We start from the raw sequence: 24,091 nt of genomic DNA, 5'->3' as shown, positions 1-24,091 counted from the left end.
AACATGATCCTTTTTAAAATCTTAAACAAATTAGACAGTGTGTCATTTTAATAATTATCAGTTCATTTTGGTATTATTCCTCCTAATAATACTCATTATGATTAGAAAATTAATAAATGAAAATTTCTGGAAAAGAAAAATCAAAACTCAAAGTGATTCTCCTACCCAGCTATAAAATATGACACAAATTTTTAAGTTATTTCACACTTAATAATAAATACAGAGGTTATCTCTTGTGGCCTAGGGGTTAAGTCTCAGTGCTATTATGACTACCACCTGAATTTGATCACTGGCCAGGGCGCTAACCCACAGAGGGTGCAGTAGACCTCTCCTGTCTCACCTGCTGATCCCCTTAGCAGTGTATATTTCAGTAAATTACACTGCTCCCCACTCCGTCTCTGGTGAATCATCTCACACCCTGCACTTTTGGTCTACACCCCAGTTCCATACAAAAATAAAAATAAGAAAATATAGAAACTCTTACATTACCTGATAAGACCTAAGTTATGTGAAATCTTAGGAAACTATTATTTACAAAATATTTAGGAAAAATTTAATGTACAGTAAACTTTGTTGTTTAAAATCTGATTTTGCTATATTGTAATTTATAGAGAAAGTAGAATATTATATTTACTTCCAGATTATGTATACCACTGATGACTGCCTATCACACTATTACTGACACATTAAAAGTGGTTCTCTACAATCATGAGACACTGAAAGGAAAATACATCCTCCAGCCCACAGAGGAGACAATGAAAGTAATAAGGAAAGGGCAAAAAAGAGAAAAGAAAATGTATTTGCATAGGTAGTTGCAGCACCATAGCAATGCACAGAAAGTATTATCTGCCCTCAAACAAGCCCCCCATTGATTTTCATATGGTCTAAATTCTACTATTAGAAATTTAAGTTTCTGCATCAATTCCAAAGAACACCTGCACCCCTATGTTTATAGCAGCACTATTTACAATAGCTAAGCTTTGGAAACAGCCCAAATGCCCAAAAATAGATGACTGGATCAAGAAGATGCGGTACATATATACCATGGAATATTACTCAGCATTCAAAAAAGATAAACACATGCAATTTGCAGCAACATGGATGGCGCTGGAAGGGATCATGCTCAGCAAAATAAGCCAGAAAGAAAAAGAAAAATACCGGATGGTCTCACTCATAGCAGGAATCTAGAAAACTTAAATAAGGGACCAGGAAAATGAATAACTATAAGAAAGTGAAAATCAAAATCAACAAAAATCTATGAACCAGAGACACTTTTGGGGGGTGGGTGGCGGGAGGGGAGGGATTGGGGTCAAAATGGGGGGGGGGTTGAAATTGTATGGGGAATATAAAAATAAAATTTATTATTAAAAAAAAGAAATTTAAGTTTCTGGGTCTTAAAAGTATTAAGAAGATTTAAGAAGTATCATTACCCTGAGAAGCAAGTAAAAGAATACCATGTGATTGTTGAACTATTATCTTAAGTCCACCCTATGAGTTCAATGAATCAATATATTAATATTATAGAATGTTTACATGAGAAAGTCTATGTGGTAATACACAAATCTAGAAAACAGCATGACTTCCCAGGGAATTTTCTTGGTGGAAAACAAGGTTTACACATCTTAATAAAATAAATTGGTGATTCAGGGCATAAAATGGTACAGTCCACCATTATTCCACAATAATATCTAGTAATAATGGAAAGACATGCTTTATTTATAATCTAGAAAAGTATCACTTTCTCTCTCTCTACACACACGCACACATACACACACACAGAGAGAGAGAGAGAGAGAGAGAGAGAGAGAGAGAGAGAGAGATTGATTTAGTATCTCAAGAGAGACAGAAAACAACAACAAAAAATCTAGGATAATTCCTACATGATTATGTTACCCCAAGGTCAGTAGGCACCTAATAAAACCATGAATGGCCTAGATTAGACTTTCTGACTTGAAGCTACAATGAATTTGCAACCATGTCCCCATGGTACCCACAGGGCATGGAGCAAGATGGTTTTATTGGTGTTGAGATACACTGGCCCCAGCATATCACCTGTGGCCATTCCCCCTTCCAAAGAACAAATGCCCAGCTCTGTCCAGGTATCCCCAAAGACTGCAGCCCAATGAGCCTGCTCTGACCTGACTATAGGTCAGTTTAGGCAGTAGCAGGGGCTTATCCTTTCTAGAAATGGGCCAATCAGCCTTGAGCTTTCCAATCCTAACATCCCAATTTGGATTGAAAATGAAAAGGGTGCTGGTTGGTAATAAATGGTCCAATCAGACACATAGGATTAAAAACAGTCCAATCAATCTTGCAGGGTGGGGTCCCTGAAGAGGACATAAAGCAAAGAAAGAGATAATTTAAGCAGCTGGCCTCCAAAGAGAGAAGAATCATTCACTGGACAACCTTCAAATAGGAACCATTCACTGGAACACCTTCAGAAATGAAGGATTCAGCAGACAGTCTAAAGAGAGATGCATCCTGCAGATGACCTTCTTGGGATTTACCAGAGCTTCATAGACTTCTAGAGTCCCAGACCTCCATAGATCTCTTCAGACTTCTGGCTACTGCACCTGCCTCCATCCCTGCCTCTGACACTACCTACAAGGATTACCATCATCCTTGGCCAGGTGTCTCAAAGAGCTGTTCACTATTGATGTGTGCCAATAGCTCACAAAGAGCTTGCCACAGTCTCCATTTCTCTGTCACCACCACCTGGTGCTGTGGAGTTCATCACTAGCTGGTTCAGCATCTAGCCCAGCATTAAGTTATAGCTGTGGGCTGCTGCAGTTCACCTCATCTTCAATTAGCAGTCTTTGGGAATTCTGGAGTGAAACAGCCACTTGTGGCTTTAGAAATTCCTTCCTTTTTGCCAATCTCCTGCTTGTTAAATAAACCCTGGTGTTGTAAACCCTAAGCTTGATTGGGCATGTGGATGAGAACCTACTGACAGTGATCTGTCCCCCATCTTAGACAAAGTCACTTGCCACTGTTTTGAGTACTATTTAGTACTGTCTATGAGCTGTTTTAAAATGACCTCCAATATCCTTCTACCAGTGAAATGTGATTCTTGAGAGACTAGATAAATCAATATTCTCAAGCTTATCACCATGGTCTGCCTTTGTCTTTCTATTATGAATGCTACTTTCATTCCACCATGCTTCATAATGATATCTGCTGATAGGTATCAATTGATACATGTCATTACTGTTGTTATTGATGAATACCTGGGTCTGTTGTGCTTTTAAAACTAGAATGTAGGGCCTCCCTAGGGGCACAGGCAGTTGAGTGCTGCACTGTGAAGCTGTCCGCAGCCTCTGCATTGCCGGTTAGATCCCCACTGGCCGCGGAGCAACCCACACGGCACAGCAGACCTCTCCTGTCTTGCCCACTGCTTCCCTCAGCAGTGTATTTCTGTCATTCTGCCTATTCTGTTCCATGCTCTGTCTCTGGCGAATCCTCTCACACTCCTGCACATCTGGCCTGTACCCTGGTTCTTGTATAAATAAAATAAATCTTAAAAAAAAAAAAACTAGACTGTAGTTGACTATATATCAAAAGAATAAAAAGGTGAGCCGTCACCCTATTTAACTGGCACCAAAATTGTACTGGTGCCTCCTTTCTATTTTGTCATTTCACAATAGGTATAAATCACTACTGTCTAGTTTTATCAAATCCCATTCAAATAGACATATTGCACAATTTCAGATATATACTTAATAAAAGTGAAAAAATTGAGGTCCAAAATGATCACCTTAAGTGGAAAATCAGTAATCACCAAAGTAAAGCAAAGTTAAATTGATCAATATCACAGGTTTTTGATTTGGGTACAATGATCATTGATCAAAACAGATGATTTCCAAAGCCAAATTCATCTTAAAACCAGACAAACTAGCCTTGATTTTTATTACTCTTTCACCTACCTCTACACTTGCTTTATAATTCTAGTTAAAAAATATAGTTTGTACAATTAAAGCTCTAATTCAATATTTATGATCATTCATTCCCAGTACTGTAATGTTGCCTATGCTGCTACTATTACGGAGTCCAAGGCTAAAAGACATGGCAGGGACTGATTCCTGGTGGAAATGCATCATGTAGGAATGAAGAGATATCTGGCATTTTGTTCTATGTAAGGTGGCCAAAATAAACTAGATTCTCAGTGAGTTCACATGAAGAACTGACACAGGAAAGTCATTGTCACAATTAATTTAACATGGAGATATATTCTCAGGCCCTACATTTTTAATTCTTAAAATGTTAAAATCTTTATAAAATCTTTATCAGACAAAATTCTTCTTCTATTGTCAGTGCAACCATATAACTCAATGACATTCCTATTTTAAGCCTAAGTTTTATTGACTAGTTTTCTATAAATCCATAATAGCTGCTTACTTTAATAATTCATGTCATAATAAGGGAAAAGGAGAGAAAAGAAATGATGCATTTTTAAAATAAATGTACACATAGTAGTATTATTCAACCAAGTTTAAAAACTACAATATGGTTTGGGTGAAGAAAAAGAACATACATATGTGGATTAGGAGAGAGAAAAGAGAAAGTTCTACTTTGTTTCATTATGGTTTGTTTTCTTCCTTACATTTTTGGACTTTATTCCAAAAAGTAAAAGTTCTTGAACACCTATAATGTAGTAGAGTTTCTGTTGCTCTATATCTTGTCAACACTTGCTATTGTCTGTTTTATTTTTTAAGCAATTCATATGTCATATTATACCAGTCACTCCAGTAAGTTAATTTTTAACACTCCAGGTGAAATTTTAATGGCAACCCTTGAAACATGACTGGATTGCCATGCAGACACTATTTTCCGGTGGTTTGTCCCATACTGGTTATTACTTTTATCAAGGATTAAAGTTGTTATATCTGAAGTATAGAGTTAGTTTCCTCCTAAATGTGCTGAGAAAAGCAGTAGTTTCATGGAACGTCGACAAAATGTAGTAAGTGCATAGAAATTAAGAAACTTTTATAGTCCACACTCCAAAGTTCTAAAAGTAATTTCTGATCATAAAATTCAGCAAGCATAAACTGTCACTGAACATAAATATCAATTATGACACTTCTATCTTCTTTTCCTAGTGAGATAATCACTCAATATTTTTCGGAATGTTCTCTTACATAGTAAACACATTCCTTTGTTTGCTGTACATCTCAGCATGAGACACGCACCTGCACAACTTAAAAGAAAAAGTTCCTATATGTCTTCTTTGTTCATGGTGACACAAAGAGAATGTTTTCTATGAAATGTCAGAAGGCCAGATGCAATGAATGATTTGGGAGGGTCAAATATGGGAGGACAAGGAGAAAATAGCTGAGTGTTTTTAGTCCCCAGATATTACTTCAAGAGTTTATTGTAGCCTAATTGGCAAATTTAACTCACATTATCAAATTTCTAGGTACTCAATTTCTAATCTCATACCCATGGATTTCAGAAGATTTGTAAATTCTCTCAAATTATATTAAGATTGACTTTTGTTTCTGTGTATTTGCTTTTTGGGTTCTTATTTGTTTCTGGAGGGAGGATTCTTCTCTCTTCTGAAAATGGTTGAGAATCACTTATTTAGGAAGTATGAAGGCATATAACTACCAAATTTCAAAGGATTAGCATTGCATTAACAGACACTGATGTAGGGACATGAGAAGTAAGTATGGGAGAACTGGAAAAATGATCTTATAGCAAATCACCCAAAGTCTAAACACACTTGTTCATGCCTGAGTAGCAGAGAAAATGAAAGCAGTAATGGTAGTCACTACTATGAACTAAATACTTCTTTCTCTCTCTCTCTCTCTCTCTCTCTCTCTCTCACACACACACACACACACACACACAGAGAGAGAGGGAGAGGGAGAGGGAGGGAGAGAGAGAGAGAGAGAGAGAGAGAGAATCACTTTAGAAGTTACCCTTCTTTTCCAGTTCTTTATTCTTAATTACTAGATTCACTTATAGAGTGTTTTGGTTGTGTATTATGATACCCAATGAGCACTTCAAATACTTGTGGGAATTAATGTTGTTAGAAATTACTTTTGGGAAGAATCAAATCAAGATAAAAAAATTCTTGACAAATTCAACAATTGAAATAGGTGTGTAACATCTGTCTATGATGGTGCCATGTGTTCATTAGTATTAGTTCCTTCAATTTCCCCAAATTTCACTTGCACTCCAAGAATGCAGATGCCCACAAATAACACCCATTGGTTCAGATTGTGTTCTATACTCTTTTTTAAAAAATAAGAAAAAGAAAGTAGAGCAATATATCATTGTAAATGAAAAATTGGGCACAGGACATACCAAAGATACAGGTTACAACAATGGACTTCCTAATGACATAATTTGATGCATATTTTTCATACTGTACTGCAAAATTCCTCTCTAACTTCCTTTGTTTATAAACCTTATTAAAATTAAAATACGGTGATACATCACCATAATTCATTGAGTTGAAGGAAGGGAGACGATGAACTACCCATATACTCTTTGTCTCCCAATCTCAACATTACAGTAAGTTATTTTTCCTTTCCTGAGAGAAATCAGGGGTTTTCCAGAAATGTAGATCCTTTTATGTGAAAGGAAACAGCATGTATACCAAAGAAGTACTTTCCTCTAACAAAAAGGGATTTGTACATTCTTAGGGTTTTTGTTAATCCTAAACTGTGAAGGAGGGCGTACCAAACAAGACTGTGTATCTTTGCTGTGCCTTCTCCCAGAACATGATTTAACAAGTATTTGTGGACACAGAAAAAGGAGGAAGCAATGCTAACCCCAGAGCAGCTGAGTTAGCTACAATCACCAAGTAGAACCACCTCTCCTGGGATTTCCATGATTTGAGGGAGCAGCTGCTATGTTACTCTAACATTGGCATAACAACATGGGTTCAAGGGAAAAAAAAAAATCAAGGTTTTTCTCTTTTGAATTCCCTAAGGAGAACTCACAGCTAGCATCTCACTAAGCTTGAAGTAACTGGGAGAGAGACTGAATCCTTCAAATTGAATTAAAAATAGTGAATTTCAGCTATTCCTATAAGCATTTTTCTAATATTTGAAAATATCTATGATATCTCCCTTCTACTGTTTAACCCAAGCAATACCTCTTACATTTAGACCTTTTACTGCCTTGGAAACTATACTGAAAACATTTTTCATTTCCTTATCATTTCAAAATATGTTTTATTGTGTGGATTATTATCATGCATCCCCATGGACATATTTTTCCTATGCTCATGTCGTTCCTACTATATATTCTGTTATCCTAGGATGTCATAAACTTTATTAAGAATGTTTGTGAAAGACTTTATTTAGAAACACTGAATTTATTTATTCAGGTTCCACATGCCTGTTTCATTGTTGATATTGTACCTCTGAGTCACACTTGAATGGATTTATATCATGCAGTAGAAATGCTGTACAGAGTAAAAAGAGTGAGAGAGACAAACAAGTCCCAGAAATTAAGGTGAAGATCTCAGAAACCAAGAGAGACCTTTCCAAATTATTTTTGATTTCTGTTTTATCAAAATGATAGGGTTATATTAGATAGATACCTCAGCATCATTGCCCTAAAGAATAGAAAAGCTGAAATAGAAGATAAATGTCAGAAGGTGATTGAAAAAATTGTAGTAATGTTCTTTGCCAAGATTTGTGAAAAGGAGATTGTGCCAGTATAAGCAATCATCTCCCTACACAAAATCAGACTTCCATTTAGGAATGTGGAGCCAATATCTTGAAGATCGTATTAGTGAGATCATGCCCAACTACTATCCCTTCTATTCCTACTCATTGCCTCCAGGAACCTGAGTAAATTAAACATGAAAGTCTAACATCTTTACTGTGAAAAATGTTTCTAGTCCCCAAGGTTAGCAAAGGATGAAATTCTAAAACTGTACAAAGTTAAAATAATCAGTATTGATTATATTTCATAGAAATAAGAGCAAAGTGGACATAAACATATTTAATCCAATGGGGTAATAACAAAATGCAGTATATGTAAAAATTCCAACTTTTAATTTGATTCTTGTCTATATTTTTTTAAATATATCTATAATAATTAACTCATGTATTTTATGAACCAAAATGCAAATAAATATATGAATATCCTGTTTTAATTTATGCTTTTTCAAAACAAGAAAACTATCAATACCTCACTTGATAGAAAGTAATAATTAAGCTATCTAGTTTATTTTATTAGAAAACCCTAAGCAGAGAAATAAGGAAAGTGCCCAGCCACTTTGAGTACTAAAGTCAACTATCAGAAATGTCCTTGCCAAATTGGAAAGCAATCTCTTCATAAAGAAGATCCATTAAAATAAGGATAATCTAATGCTTTCCAATATTCAAATTACATATAAGTCACAAGGGTTGCATCTTTGTGCTGAAACTGGTGGCAAATGCCAATTGTTAAATGTTGACAATAGTGTAAGACCAGGTGACGTCACTTTGGGAGCTTAAAAGAGGTGAGGATAAGTATATGCACATCTTCAAAACCAACAATTCTACAAATCATTTTTGCTATCATAGTGTTTGTTGTTAAATATTTAGCAGCATAACAATGAGACTAGGAATAAACTATCATTAAAAAAATAATGTTATATTCAGTAAGAGGGATCATAAACTCTATAACATAACAACACTATTAGATAACTAACATATGTGTTTTGGTGAGCCAACAAGGAATATTTAGTTCTATCCTCAATATCAGAGCTAAAACTGGTCACACTGAAGCAGAGAATGGTAATAAATCATGTAAGAATAGAATTTCAAAATTATCTAAATGTGTTAGAAAACAGTGGACCAGAGTTAAAATAGGAAGAATGGTACCACTGGGAATATAAATAACATACCATGGAAATGTTCCATGACTTTACTTGTGGCCTCTCTCAGGGGTGATGAAAATGGGAAAAGCAAATACAACTGTAGGTAAAACTATTTGACTTGATTGTACTCAGAAATTAAATAATGCTGACACTAAAAGGTTTGCCTTATCTGCCTTTTATCTTTAAAATGATAGAAACAAAAGATGCTTTGTGTGGTAAAAATGATACTCTATTAATTTATAAAAATAGTGGCATAGAACAATGTTGACAGTGTTAACTCTCCTAAAACAAGTCACCTTCTTATAAGTCATAAAATTCATGCTGAAACTTTTCACATCCTGAAAGAAACATAGAAAATACTAGAACACATAAACTGAATATGTAATATGCACTATTAAATAATGAATACAAAATGAAAGGTGATTTTATTAATCTTAGCTGAATTGCTACATGAATATTGTAATTGCAAGAATTTGTAAAACAGATATATTTATCCACATACTCAAATACAAGCACAAATATTATCACAGTAATTATGATAAAAAAAAGAAACAACCTAAGACTCCATGAATAGAGAGAAAATTTAAAAGTATATGAGGCTGTCAATAAAATGTATGAGGTCCTTCTATGTTTAGCATAACATAAAAATGCCAAGATATAATAAATGAAGTAAAGGCAAATTATGTTAACTAAAGCTAACAAATTAATTAGGTATCATGGCCCGGGTCCAAATTAAGTGGCTCAAGTCACAAGTCAGGGAATAGCTTGGCTGCTCCTGTGAAGGGCTGAAACTAAGAACAATGCTCTCTTAAGGCCTCCCTGATGGCCTAGGGGTTAAGTTTCAGCACTATCATCACCATAACCTGAGTTCAATCCCCAGCCAGAGAGCTGACCCACATGGGCCAGCAGACCTGTCCACTCTCACTTGCTGCTCCCCTTATCACTGCATTTGAGTAAAATCTACCTGTTCTACTCCCGACTGTGTCTCTAGTGAATCTTCTCACCATCTGCACCTCTGGCCTACACCCTTGTTCTTCTAAGCAAAAAAAAAAAAAGTGCTCTCTTAGTATTTGAAAGGGATTGTATTGAATCTGTATGGGTGAAATATCCATTTTAACCATATTGACTGTTCCAATCAAGGAATATCTTTCCATGTCTTTGTGTCTTCTATCTAATTCTTTTACTAGTATTTATAGTTATCACTTTACAAGTCCTCTACCTCTTTTGTAAACTTATCTGTAGATATTTAATTATTTTTAACACAATCAGATTCTTCAAAGCAATGGAACAAACATTTCTGAATTTTACATAGAAACACAAAATTGCCCTAGGTATTCAAAGCAATTCTGAAAAAAGAGAAAGAAGGTATCTACTTCAAACTATACTATGAAGACATAGTAATCAAAAGGATATGGTATTGGAATAAAAATAGAAACACAGCAAATGGAATAGAATTTAGAACACACAAATATTCCCCTACTTACATAGAGTTAATCAATGACAAAATAGGCAAGAATATGCAATGAAGAAAAATCTCTTTAACAAATGGTGTTGGTAAGTTGAACAGTCACATGCGGAAGAATGAAAATTGACTACTACCTCACGCTATGCACAAAAAAAAAAAAAATTCAAAATGATCCAAAGACCTGGATGTAAGACCTGAAACCATAAAATACATAGAAGAAAACACAGTAAAATAATCTATGACATTGACTTCAATGTCTTTGGGGACTGAAGAACAACAGCAAGGGGAACAAAAGCAAAATTAAATGAATGGGACTATATTAAAACACTCCATGAAGTGAAAGAAATTATCATTAAAATGAAAAGACATCCCACTGAATGAGACAAAATATTTGCACATCATATATCTGAGAGTCTAGATTAGTCCAGCCCCTATGACAAGAGTATGGATATTTATCAATATATTAAAAATATGTCTACCATATGATCCAGCAGTTACACTCCAAGGTATTTACTTGAAGAATACAAAAACAACAGTTTGAAGAGATATATACACTCCTATGTTCATTGTAGCACTATTACAATAGCAAATTATACAAACAACATTAAGTGTCAAACAAAAGAAGACAAGGTTAAAAGAATGGGGCATGGGGCCTCCCCGGTGGCGCAGCAGTTGAGCGCTGGGTTGCAAAGCTGCCCGCAGCCTCTGCAGCGCTGGTTCGATCCCCAGCTGCTCTCGTCCACCATAGGAGGGTCCTGCAGAGGAGGGTCCCGTTGCTCCTCTCAGCAGTGACTGCTCTGCTGCCCGCTCTGGCTCTGGTGAATTCTCTCACCCTCCTGGTGCTTCTGACTGTACCCAGTGCTTGTATAAATAAATCTTTTTAAAAAATAAATAAAAAAAAAAAGAATGTGGCATGTATACACAATGGAACACTACACAATTGTCGAAAGAATCAACTCTTGTATTTGCAACAACATGAATGGATGTGAGGTCATTATGTGAATTAAAATAAGTTAGAAGGGGAAAGAAAAATATAAGATGATTTCACTCATATGTGGACTATAAACAAAAAGGAAACAGAAAAATAGTAAAGCAACCAAAGCCCTAGAAATTTCTGATTTCTGGGATGAGGGTCCCAGAGGTGAGGATGGGGGATGTGGAGCAAAATGTGCAGGGAGCCTAACGAATTATGATGGGCGATTATGGGTGCCTTGGTGGTGGTTTTGGTGTGGTAACATACATCTGAAGGTGTGTGAACCTAAACCTTTGAATCATGTATACCAATGTTTCCTCAATAACAGTAATTAAATTTTTAAAAAGCATGTGGAAGTTGCTTTCTTCAGACAAATGATTATCTTCAAAGAATGTCCTTTCTGAGATCTGTGAGTTGTTAAAACTCCCAGTTCCCAGTAGACAATTCTCTAAATAGATAAATTTTAACAATCCTCTGATTTCATCAGTGCATAGACAACATCAGGCAGATACATTAACTAGACCTCTACCTAGATTTTCTTTGCAGAAATCCTTGAAACATTTCATGTAACCTGCTTGCAAACTATATAATCCTCATTGAGGATTTTGTTTGTTAGAAAAGAGGAACACACACACACAAAATTGCATAGACTATGTCTGAGATTATGCCAAAGAAACAATAGATGGCTATTATCTCTGGAGACAGATGAAGAACATGAGAAGAGTCTTTTTATTACATGCTATTTTTTATTGTTCTTTGACCATCCATAAGATTTTTTTTTTTAAATTCAGTAGGAAAAAGATAAATACTAGATGGCATCACTACTCTGTGGAATATAAAGTAACTAAGAGTCAGATAAACACGATTTTAAAAACTAACCATTGATAGCTGATTATAGAACTGAAGTACCAAGGAGGATAGGGGTGGGAGGGTGTTAAGAACAAAGAGAGAAGGCAGCACAAAAGTCTATGGTGGTGGAATAAGGGTGAGTTGGTGGTGGATGCACCATGGTGGTATTACCTGTTAGGGTTATCCCAATAGCATTTTATTTAAAAATAAATGACTAAATAAAAGAATATAAAATCAAATCATAATTTTTAAATCTAAAATGCAGTTCACTGTTAATTCTAGTTAAGTATATATTAACAAGTAGTATTTATTGAGGTTAACTAGGATTAGCACTATATAAGGGTAGGAATGTATTAATTTATTTGTAGAATTAATCCTTAAAGTGGCAACTTGATACTAATATTGAAGAGTTATATGTATTTTACAGTTGGAAAAACAAAGCACAGAAAAGTTAAATCATTGATCAAAATCAAAAAACTTGTAACTGACAAAGAATTCTAATGCAGGTGGTAAAATCCAACATTGAAATCCTCAGCTACTAAGCTAATCATTGAACAAAATCCTGGCATATGTTAAAGACTGTCAATAGGTGTGTGTTTGTTTGTTCTGTCTTTATGTCATGATTGAATTGATTCATGGATCAATGTCAATCTAAAAGGGGACATCTATCAGCAAACCACAATACTGCCCAATTCTGCACTTATATTGACTTCTTGAATAAGAACACAGAGGGCAAGTAGTGAATTTTACAGAAAAATATTAAAGACAAGAAATGAAGGAAATTTATACAAATTATTTTTAAAAATAACGTTGAGATAAATAACAAGCCATGCCATGAATGAAAGTAAAAGAATTTTGAGGTCATATTAAGTTTGAAGTGCTTATATATATATATATATATATATATATAAAATGTATATTATATAATATATAATGTATATTATATATAATGTATAATGTACATTATATATATATCCCCCAAGATTTCAAAAAAACTATATCAACTTTATTTATATTATATAATACACAATATTTTATATATATATTATATATGTATATCACCCAAGATTTTGAAAAACTACTTCAACTTTATACAATGTTGGCAGAAAAATTAAATAAAACCTTGATAGGGAAATCACATTAATAACTTTAGATATTTTTGGTGATAGTATGATGTATAAGACTCATGAAGCATTATCCTAATTTTTAAAGATTTTACATGATTCACATATAGGATGACACAGTGTAAACAGCAGAATCAATTTCTGCTCATTTGAATTATTTTTTTTAAAGATTTATTTATTTGTTTGTTTGTCTGTACATGCAAGCACTGGGTACAGTCAGAAGCGCAGGAGGGTGAGGGGATTCACCAGAGCCAGAGCAGGGAGCAGAACAGGCAGAAGGACCGAAGTACACTGCTGAGGGGAGCAGCGGGCGGCAGGAGAGGTCTGCGCGCCATGTGGGACCCTCCTCCGGTGGCCGGGGAGCAGCCGGGGATCGAACTGGCACTGCAGAGGCTGTGGGCAGCTTCGCGACCCAGCGCTCAACCGCTGCACCACCAGGGAGGCCCTGAATTTTTTTTTTTTTAAAGATTTATTTATTTTTACACTAAAGCTGTGGTACAGGTCAGAGGTATGGGAGGGTGAGAGGATTTACCAGAGACAGAGCGGGGAAACTTAAAAACACTGCTGAGGGGAGCAGCGGGCGAGACAGGAGAGGTCTGCCTCACCATGTGGGAATCTCCCTGGCTGGCCAGGAATCAAACTGGCACTGCAGAGTCTGCTGAGGCCAGGTTCACAGTGCTGCGCTCAACCCAATGCACCACCAGGGAGGCCCTATTTGAATTATTTTTAAGTTGAATTCACAGTATCAAAAGCTTCAGAATCAAAAATTTATAGAAAACTCAATTTTATTTGAAATGTTGAAATAATTCTGTAATTGTCATTCTGTAATTAGAAAATTCTGTGAAGATAGAAAAAGTCTTCACATCTATGTCACCCTAACATTTCATTGTTTTTTGTCAAGTAAGCCAATAGTGCCAGATAGTGCTGGGAAAATCAAGTTTTATTTAGGTTCCTTTAGTCAAGTCTCTCATTTGAAAAGTTATATTGCAATAAATTCTTATGAATATTTTTAAAATATTTGACTTTTCCACTAGTGTCTTTGATTTGCTTTATAAATAACAGAAGCTAAAATTAATGATTTTATTATTGCTCTGTGGAAGACTTTAACATAATAAAAATTTACAGGTTGATGATCTTGTATAGGTAAGGTCAGATGCCAGAAACTTTTTATAGCACTTTCTAAAAAACATCAAAACAGAGTCAATGAAGCCAGCTCATAAATTTGCAAGGTACCTAAGTTCAACAGACATAAATTCAATAAAGCTTTTGAAATCAATAAGCCATTTTTATGAATAAAGTATGTTAGCCAATCAGGGTTTAAATGATCCTGCCTGCTAGAATATAAATGTCTTACTGCTGTGCATGTAGTATTTGGATTAAATCTTTATTCATTAAATTTGTCAGCTTTATTATAAATGACCTATTGATTCCCCAATCAATGAAAAGTATTTACAAATTCTTGAAGAGTTATTTATTAAAATGCTCTATTAAAAGCCAAATAAGTGATTTCTGACTTTTAGATAATGAGTAATTTAAGGGGGGTTTATATTTAAAGTTCATATATAATAGGTGTATAACATGTTACTAAGTTTCAGGTGTCTTGATAACAACTATATTCTGATTCTATATTTAATAAATGTTAAGTAGATAACATTTTAATAATTTTTTAAAATCATTATTGAACATGGGCTTCTAATATTATGTGGGTTTCAGAGGTGCCATATTATTATGTTACATCCTTATTATATTATGATCAAATTAGACCAAAAGTCTAATATGTCTAAATATTAAATATATACTAATATTAAATATATACTAATATATACTATATACTAATATTAAAATATTAGTCTAAATATAAAAGCAATTTCTATCATCCAACATACAAATAATACTTTTTCCCAATTTATCCATTCCACTTCTTTCATCCCTTCTGGCAAACACCATTTTTTTCTTGTTTTTTTTTTTTTGTTTTTTTTTGTTTTTGTTTTTTTCAAGTCTGCTGTATTTCTTTGAGAAAAATATCATACAGTATATGTGGTTGTCTCATGTATTGCACCTAGTTCAATACCCTCAAGGTCCATCCATGTTGTCAAAAATGACAGGGCTTCATGTGTTTTCTATAACTAAGTAGTAGTTCACTGGGAGTGTGTATACATAAACATAGGTATACCCATATACACACAAATATATATGCATACACGCAAACACACACACACCCCCACATATTATTTGTCCATGGATCAGCCAATGGGAATTTAAGTTTTTTTCCAAATCTTGACTACTGAAAATAATGCTGTGCTGAACATAGGAGTAGCTATATATTTTTGAATTGGTGTTTTCATATTCTTGATAAATATCTAAAAGTGGAAAAGCAGATCGAGTACTAATCGTTTGAGGACTCTATACTTTTTCCCCTAGGGCTAAACCAGTTTGCATTACCATCAACATTGTACAAGGGTTCCCTTTTCTCTACATGCTCACTAACACATGTTTCATTGCTTGTTGACAATATTCATTCTCACATGAATATGGTGAGAACTCATTGCAGTTTTGGTTTGCAATTTCCTAATGGTAAGTGATAATGAATATTTTTTCATTTTCCCTGAATAGCCAACACAATTCTGAGAGAAAAAAAAAAGATCAAAAATGGATTATCAAGCTCTTGGTAAACTACAAGCTATAGTAGTCAATGGAGTATAACATGGAGTATAATATAGAATAAAAATAAACACACAGATGAAAGAAAAGAATTGAAATCTCACAAATTAACCCACACATATATGGATAACTAATTTATAGCAAAAGAGTCAGGAACATACAATAGATAAAGGAAAGTCTCTTCAAGAAATAGTGCTGGGAAAAATGGACAGCCACATATAAAAGACAGAAGGTGGATATTCAAGACAGTAAGTACATTAAAAAAAAAACAAAATTATTAATGATTGTATGTAAGACTGAAAAGCATAAAATGCATAGAAGAAAACATTATGCTCTTCAGCATCAGACTTAGCAATGTCTTTGTGTACTGGTTAAAGGAAACAGAAACACATCTGAATCAAATGGGACACGCAAACACACAAAGCTCCTACTATTAAATAAATGAAATAAATCAATATCAAAATATAAAAGCAATCTATTGAAAGGGAGAAGATGTTCCAAATCACATAGTCAACAAGGAACTTATATCCAAATTTCCAAAGAACTCATAAAACTCAACAACAATTAAAAAAATACTGTTTAAAAAATGAACCTAGACAATTTTCCAAATTAGAAATACAGATTTTCTTTAACATGGACTATAATGATGGAATAAAGTTTAAGAATGGTCCCGTTATATTCCAAATAAACATCCAAATATATGTATGCATGCCTTAGTATATATGTGTGTATACATGTCTTAGTATATACAGGACACAAATACACATGTTTTAATTCTATATAGATTAAAATGAAACATAACTATGGTGGCAGATTATGATGCTTTCACTGAGGTGTGGATCCGTAAAGTCAGATCCTATGTTGTGAACCATATATCATGCTGTCAACCAATGTTACATTAATTTTTAAAAATTAAAAGTATAAAAATAAATAATAAAGCACAAAATGTTAAAAAAGATAAATTAAGCAAAAATATATTTTCAGTTTTTTCAGAAGTCAATACATACATTTGAAAATTTAGCTCTAATTGTTCCTAAATAGAAATTAAAGTTTACTTAAATTTAACTTTTATATGTAAATTTACTGTAAGCACACACAAAATAGTGTAAGAAATCCATTGATTCCAATTATTCAGCACCAATAATTGTAGATTTTCCCTGTATTGATTTATTTAATCTCCTCTGCCATTTTTTGATAGTATACCAAAGATTTAACAGTCTGTTAAAATAGACTCTAAGTATCACACCAATCCATATGTTTCCTAATAATATCAATTTTTTATAATCAATTGTTAACATCCACTGGGAGTATTTTTCAATAAGGACATATTCTTCCATAATATAATTTTATAAGACTCAGATTACTTACACTAAGACTAGAATATCACTTATTTAGCCCTTCCCATATTGCTGAGCATTTCATATATTTTTCACTTTTCTCAATTCAGTTTTGATCTATATTATTATTCTGACCTTTGCAAATATTCATTATCATTTCCCTAGAACAAATTTCTGGGAGCAGAACTTCTGGACAAAGAACATACTAACTGTAAAGGTTTTTATATGTAAATACATATAAATTTATGCACACATCTATTTGATATCAGGCTATATTTAAAAATGAAATGGTTAATATTAATGGATTAAATACTGAATTATTCATGAAAGAAAAAGTTCTGACATAACTTTTAAATTGAGTATCTTAGCTTTTAAGAATGGTATCAGTTCACTGTTTGAAGGAATGTTTGCATTTCCTTTATTATGTGTGCATTTCTATGGGAAAAAAATCAAACTATTAAAGTTATCTTTGCAAGTATTAACAAATTAGTTTTTTCCAATAAACCCATTAACTAGACAGTATTATTACAAGTCTGCCATCTTGAAACTACGTTATGTTAATGAAATAGTGAAATTGATTATCCTGGGGACATGTCCTGTTGATATTTTAATGAAGGTGATCAGAGCAAAAAGTTAGGACACACATGAATAAAGACTTCAAAACTGGTTTGTAGACAGGTTTGCATAAAAGGGAAAAAAAACAAAAGAACAGCTAGAGCAAAAATTGAATCAGAATTGGTTATCAGATCATTTTGAATCAACCCTTAACTAATAAATTCTTAGAGAAAAACCCTCTTAAGCAATAGACCATAGGAAAGAATGAGATATATCCTTAACAGTTTAAAACATAATTAACTGAAAATAAAATATCAAAACAGCAACAGAATTTTGGCATTATTAACCTCAACTATTGATTTCAGAAAATTTAATAACCAAAGTAAATTTTAATAAAAATATTGTGGCATTTTAATCCCTATAATGTACAATGTAAATATAAGGTATAATCAGTAATAATCTTCTGGAAATGACACAATTTTCAAGAAACCATTTTTTTAGCATAGAAAGTTTGGGTTTTTTTTTTTGTTGTTGGTATTAAGTCAATGTTTTGTGACATGTTTCAGAACAATAACAGAATGAAAAGTTTGTTCTATTATCTGTTCTTTGCTAAACATTTCTGCAGATTTCTTGCAGTACAGCAAATATATCACTCTAAAATAGAAAATGAAAAAAAAAAAAAAAAAAAACAAAACATTTCAGAGACTGAATGTTCTTTGCAAAAGTTGGTGTACCAGTCATGGAGAGGTGATCAATTTCAAAAATCTTATACTTGAATTTTAAACTATGCAGTGCTGAAGTAGGAGGTAAACAAGGTTGTCAGAGAACAGTTTCTGGAAAGCTAAAGCAAAGCATTTACAGAGGTCGTCAAAGCTTCTTGGGCAGGTGATTTTGTAAATATCTATACTCCCTCTTACTGGCCTCACGAGGAGAGAAAATGCATAATCTTTCAAACTCAGGGAGTGTCAGAAACAAAAAGGCAGAGACTCACTATAAGAATGGTGAGACAAGAGGAGGTAATACAGATAATGTGAGAGGAAAGGACCATGGTTTGACCACAGCTGTGATTCCTGAAGAGGAACTATAAATTAATACTGTTTTTTCACATAAGCCTAATCTATGACAACAATCTATTATAAATAACACTTTGGAAATTAACAAATCCATATAAAACATTTTAAAGCATTGTTTTATAAAATATTTTTAAACAAAAACCATATAAAACATTTCTAAATTATTTGACTATATAAAGATATTTTAAAGATTTTGATGAATGTTACTGATAGTCAATGTGAGTCACCATAGTAATTATTGTTGAGAATTCAGGTTTCATTCAACATAGATGGCTATACCTCACTCAAGAATACCAGTTTCAACTCTGGCTAAATATTGTTAGAACCCTCATTTCATTTCACGTAGGAGGAATTAATCTACGTGGGTACAATAAATTTTGGTATCTTGAATCAAAAATTAGAGTAGGCTAACTTTAATTAATGAGTTTTCCCCATTATGATTGAACAAACATGTCATAAATATTTTAAAACCAATAGTAGAGTTGTAATGCAGTATTCATCACTGACATCATAAATTGAAACTTCAATTACATCTTAAATGGACAATTACAATAGTTGCTAACTAACCCCAATGTCCACAAAGCAATCAAAATAATCTTCTTAAAATATAAATCAGATCATTTAATGTTCTTTATTTAATATTAGCTACTTCACAGGGTTGTTGTTAGGATTAATTGGGCTAATATGAAAAAGTGCTGAACAAAATTACCAGTACATGATGGTGGTTGTAGACATAGCTGTGGGGACAGAAAGAGCTATGTCACCATATTCACATCATCACTGTCATCACTCAGAGCAGTGACTAGAAGTTGACCACTTTAGATTGAGATAGGGCATCCTCATGTACAGCATCCTAGGTTTTATCCTAACAGCGTGTGACACACATTCCCCTGTGTAGAGGCAGGACTGGACGCTGCAGGTTTTCTGATCCCATGCAGACCGGGTAAAGGAGGAGTCAGAATCCTCAGTGGTTTTGCAGGCTTTTATTGGGATTACCAGGTATACGGCAGGCAGGGGTGCTGGGGGGCTGGTGTTCTCTCTGGCGTTCTCTGCTTCTGCTTCTTTGTTTCTCTCTCGGCTTCTGTTCATTTTTGGCTTTTGCTGGCGTCCCCGTGACGCCGACCTTAAAAGCCCAGTCTTAGCCCAGGTGAATCCCATCTACCTATGCCCACACCCTACTCCAGGTGTCCGCCATCAGGCATGCATTCAGGACCACAAGGATCCATCATCTATCCTGATGGCGGGAGGGCAGAAAAGCCTGACATTTTTCCTTACCTTACACCCTGTTAGTACTACATGGGCACAGGCAACAAACAATGTACTACCTCAGTAACTTTATCAAGCAACTTCATAAGCAACAGTAGGAGCCAGAGCTTTAACTTTGTTACAGTTCCCCTTTTTTGCTGGACTTCACAGAACCAACACAAAAGTCCTGTATCAGTCTTGTTGAGTTGCTATACTAAAATATCACCGGTTGTGGGGCTTAAAGACCAGAAATCTGGGCCTCCCTTGTGGAACAAGGGGTTAAGTCTCAATGCTTATCAAGCTATCAGCATCCACTGCAACCTGAGTTCAATATCCAGCCAGGGAGCTAACCCACATAGCTCAGCAGACCTCTCCTGCCCCACCTGCTGCTCCACTCAGCAGTGTATTGCAGTCAAACTGCCTGTTTTGTTCCATATTCTGTCTCTGGTGAATCCTCTCACCCTCCCCCGTCCAACACCACTGGCCTATACCCCAGCTCTTGTATGCATAAATAAAATAAAACTTAAAAAAAATGGAAATCTATTTTCCCATACTTCAGGCAAATATGGCCAATATTAAGATATTAGTGAGATTTGTGTCTGGTGAGAGCTAGTTCCCCATATTCTCACAGGTGGTTAGAGGTGGGGCAGGGTTACAGGTGTAAGAGGGTACTGCTAAGAGAGAGAGACTCTCATTAGGCCTCAGTTCTATTGAATTAGGGCCCTACTCTTATGACTTCTGAGAGCCTTAAGTACCTCCTAAATGCCCAATCTCCAGATAGTCGCAGTGAGGGTTAAGGCTTTCACATGTGAATTAGATGGATACAGTTCTGTCCACAGCAGTCCATAATGGATATCTGCAGTTCAGTGTGTTGCATTGTAGGAACAAACACTAATTTGGGTGGATATGTTGTTTCTATGGTGGAAGAAAAACCTACTCTGTGTCCAAAAATAGATGTCACCCCATTCTACAAGGTTGCTCACCACAAACACAACCCTGAGAAATGGTCCAGGCAAAGAGTTCAGTCAGAGCTTGGTATTACTGGCATATCCAGTGTGGCCTCTCGTCCACCTAGGTCCTCTGCACCTGTCTGCTCATGGCCTCTCTTTGCACTTATGCATGTGCAAAAGAATTGGATAAGGCACTCCTGCATGACTAACCTTGAGACAATGGCCCACATCATAAATAAGAAAGGCAGTCCGGGCCTATATTGAATGCCTTTTTCAATAGCAAGGTGGATCGAACCTCACAGCTGAGTTTCTGCCCTTCCTAGGGTTGGCAGGTAAGTATAGCTTCACCTGAAGCCATTCTATCAGCAATGCATGTTTTCACTGTTTTTCGGAGAAAGGAGGAAGAGAAGCATTCCCAAAAAGCTAATACTCCCTGGTGCCAAGTTGTTAACAGTGGTTTCCTGAACAGAGGATGACTCAGACAGAACAAGGAACAACATAAGAAGTGTTCTCTTTAGTCTGTCAGTTTGGCCCTTACAGAAGAGTTGTTTTCAAAGTGAAACTGTTGAGAAAGGAAGAAGAAAGATAGTTAGCCTGCACGGGCAATTGGTTTCTCAGATTTTTTTTTTTTCTTTTTCTTGGCCTTTTATTAGAGCCATTCCTCTGGTCTCAGAAACATAAGTTATCATTCCCGTTAAAAATCTCACAGGATCTAAAGTAAAGCCACACATATAATAAAATTAAACAGATTGGTGGAAAGAATCAATTCATTTTGGATATGCAATGATTCCTAGCAGTGTGTCTCACCGGAGTTCTACCACTAGTTTGAATTAATTGAAAGTGTTTTAAAACCTGAAACATATTTTTTTTAATTCAAAAGTTGTTTTAAGATCTTATTGGTACATCTTTAATATATGTAAGTCATGATTTATTATCTAATACCTATTTACAGTCTAAACCTAATACAGATAATGTTGGCTTCATGAAAATGAGGGTAGTTTGCTGAGTGCTTTGCATTCATTGTCTTCTTAATCCACACAACAATTCTTTAAGGAAAACTGAACTTACAAATGTAACATAAGTTTCTGAAAGACATACATTTCGTAAGTGGCAAAGTAGAAATTGGAACCAAGTCCTACCTACCAAGCTATCTCTCCTGGAGTGAAAATGCAGGAATGCAAATAAGCAGTTTAAAAACAAAAATGTCAGGACTTTTTATAAGAAAACTAAAAAAAAATAGAAAAGGAAAGCAAATCATTACATAAGAGAAGAAAGGAAAAGAAAAAGAGTGTGAAGTTTTCAAATTAGCAACTTGAGAAGGTTTTCATTTTAAAAATATGGACAGATAGACCCAAACTTAAAAACTAACTGATGAAAGCTAAATGTGGAACTGAAGAATCCAGAGAAGGAGCAGAAGGGAGAACAAATTGGGGAGTGAGCACAGTGGACTATGGTGGTGGATTACAGGTTCTTCAGTGGTCTGTGCACTATGTTAATAACACCTGAAGGGGGGATCCTGTACTCCCAAAATACAAACAGTGATGTAAATCACAGTTATTTCAATAATGTTTGTGTGTATACAAATGAATGGACAAGGAGGGGGGTTGGGATCATTAACTTAACAGCAGACACAAAAAAATGAGTTTAGTTTTGAACATTGAATTCAGTTAACATAAGACTTTCATATGAAAATGTCTGGAAGCATTGGTAGAGCTAGAATTTAGTGAAATTTCACATTACATGATTTGAATTTCATGAACATCTCCATGGCAAATAATAGGCGTCACTCATTTTATTTACCTTTGTACCTCTAATATCTGTCTATCCAATATGTGACTCCTCATAGATGCTTACTGATGCTTTCCCTGGAGTGAAAATGTAGGAATGTAAATAAGTAGTTTCAAAACAGAAACACCAGGATGTTTTATTAAGTAAACTCAAAAGGATAGAAAAGGAAATCAAATGATTACATAAGAGGATTAAAAAACTGTTTTTCTAGAAAATTTTAAATATGATGTTTTTTAAATATTTAGGGACATTTGCTTTGTGAGTAACTATACAACTATTTAACTGAAAGAAAAGACCTTGTATCTTCTCCAGCAGTAGAAATATGAGGACTGCTTACAGATTCTTTGACCAAAAGTCTCTAAAGTACAAGAAAAAAACTTGTACATGGAAGCTACCACCTTCTACCCTACTGTGACAACTCTTTGAAAATGAAAGGTCTTTTCCAAAGAAAACACATTTGTTTTATAAAATGATTATGCAGAATACTTTGCTTATTCTCAAAACCTCTGACTAACTCTTTGCAACACCTGCTTGGGAAAGAAGTGTTCCTGTGTGTTCCTGCTTTTAACATTTTATTGACACCACAGAATTTTTAATGTCTCATATTAACACTGAAGGATTTCCTGAAAGTGTCCTACAGAGCAAGAGTGTATTATGTTATATATTTTTCTTAGTATTTTACTTTTAAAGAGATTGCACATTATAAAATCATGCTTTGCTTATCCAGCTTTCTTCTCCTTCGATGTTAATTGGTATAAGCATTGTGCCAAATTTTCTATAGCGAAGAAAATACCTGTTCCTTCTACTGCTAAATTTATTTCATGGCACCACTCACAGTGGAAGTACCTGGATTGTTCTATTAAACATAATAACAACCATAAGAAAAAGCCGGTAAATTCCCATCATGCCATATTGTTTAAGCAGTTTTCAGGAACATCAGGAAACTGATCTTCCTTCCTCTACTTCTACTCCCACATCCCCAAATGGAGGACCAATTAGCTGGCCAGTCACCTGGAAAATTTCCAGTATTTTTCGGAGTCCTGCCTGACTGTGGTTTTGAGTGGTAAGGTTATTCTAAACAAAGGTCCATGCTCTGGGAACACATGTGACGACACAAATCAAGTTTATGTCCCTTTAATTGGGATTTTCTCCTTGCAGGAGACCAGTGTTATTTTTATAAAGACCAAATTAAGACCCTCCTGCCCAACAAAACAGGCTAGATTTCCATGTCCCAGAAATTACCTAATAAA

At 34.7% G+C, this 24,091-nt stretch overlaps 1 long non-coding RNA gene across 3 annotated transcripts in view; it reads left to right on the top strand.

Annotated features, from left to right (window-relative positions):
- The window catches only part of LOC119252929 (uncharacterized), a 71,906-nt gene that overhangs the window by 33,168 nt on the left and 14,647 nt on the right, over positions 1 to 24,091 (top strand). The window contains exon 4 of one of the 3 annotated variants that reach the window (XR_005126945.2): positions 2,318 to 3,076. The exons of the other annotated variants lie outside the window; for them this stretch is intronic. This is a non-coding gene — a long non-coding RNA (uncharacterized LOC119252929). Of the gene's footprint in view, positions 1 to 2,317; positions 3,077 to 24,091 lie in introns of those variants that run through there. 3 annotated transcript variants of the gene reach the window in all.

The sequence above is a fragment of the Talpa occidentalis genome, unplaced genomic scaffold (assembly GCF_014898055.3).
Source record: "Talpa occidentalis isolate TD23 unplaced genomic scaffold, MPIMG_talOcc4v2.1 talOcc4.2, whole genome shotgun sequence".
In the NCBI taxonomy this organism is placed as follows: domain Eukaryota; kingdom Metazoa; phylum Chordata; class Mammalia; order Eulipotyphla; family Talpidae; genus Talpa; species Talpa occidentalis.
This window is presented reverse-complemented; position numbering and strand designations above follow the sequence as displayed.